This window comes from Nyctereutes procyonoides, unplaced genomic scaffold (genome assembly GCF_905146905.1).
Source record: "Nyctereutes procyonoides isolate TBG_1078 unplaced genomic scaffold, NYPRO_anot_genome, whole genome shotgun sequence".
Taxonomy (NCBI): Eukaryota; Metazoa; Chordata; class Mammalia; order Carnivora; family Canidae; genus Nyctereutes; species Nyctereutes procyonoides.
The window spans coordinates 68,561,799-68,563,130 of NW_026575146.1; positions in this window are offsets into that span (position 1 = coordinate 68,561,799).

The following is a 1,332-nucleotide window of genomic DNA, read 5'->3' on the forward strand; positions in this document are numbered from 1 at the left end:
CTGTGTTCTCCTCTAGGATTTTGATGGAATCTTGTCTCACATTTAGAGCGTTCTCCATTTTGAGTTTATCTTTGTGTATGGTGCAAGAGAGTGGTCTAGTTTCATTCTTCTGCATGTGGATGTCCAATTTTCCCAGCACCATTTATTGAAGAGACTGTCTTTCTTCCAATGGATAGTCTTTCCTCCTTTATCGAATATTAGTTGACCATAAAGTTCAGGGTCCACTTCTGGATTCTCTATTCTGTTCCATTGATCTATGTGTCTTTTTTATTTTTTTAAAGTTTTATTTGTTTATGAGAGAGAGAGAGAGAGGCAGAGACACAGGCAGAGGGAGAAGCAGGCTCCATGCACCGGGAGCCCGATGTGGGATTCGATCCCAGGTCTCCAGGATCGCGCCCTGGGCCAAAGGCAGGCGCCAAACCGCTGCGCCACCCAGGGATCCCCAGTGAATGATTTTCTTAATGTACTATTGGATTCTATTGGCTAGTATCTTGTTGAGAATTTTTGCATCCATGTTCATCAGGGATATTGGTCTGTAATTCTCCTTTTTGGTGGGGTCTTTGTCTGGTTTTGGAATTAAGGTGATGCTGGCCTCATAGAACGAATTTGGAAGTACTCCATCTCTTTCTATCTTTCCAAACAGCTTTAGTAGAATAGGTATGGTTTCTTCTTTAGACGTTTGATAGAATTCCCCAGGGAAGCCATCTGGCCCTGGGCTTTTGTGTCTTGGGAGGTTTTTGATGACTGCTTCAATTTCCTCCCTGGTTATTGGCCTGTTCAGGTTTTCTATTTCTTCCTGTTCCAGTTTTGGTAGTTTGTGGCTTTCCAGGAATGCGTCTATTTCTTCTAGATTGCCTAATTTATTGGCGTATAGCTGTTCATAATATGTTTTTAAAATCGTTTGTATTTCCTTGGTGTTGATAGTGATCTCTCCTTTCTCATTCATGATTTTATTAATTTGAGTCTTCTCTCTCTTCTTTTTAATAGGCTGGCTAATGGTTTATCTATCTTATTAATTCTTTCAAAGAACCAACTCCTGGTTCTGTTGATCTGTTCCACAGTTCTTCTGGTCTCAATTCCGTTGAGTTCTGCTCGAATCTTTATTAACTCTCTTCTTCTGCTGGGTGTAGGATCTATTTGCTGCTTTTTCTCTAGCTCCTTTATGTGTAAGGTTAGCTTTTGTATTTGAGTTCTTTCCAGTTTTTGAATGGATGCTTGTATTGCGATGTATTTCCCCCTTAGGACTGCTTTTGCTGCATCCCAAAGATTTTGAACGGTTGTATCTTCATTCTCATTAGTTTCCATGAATCTTTTTAATTCTTCCTTAATTTC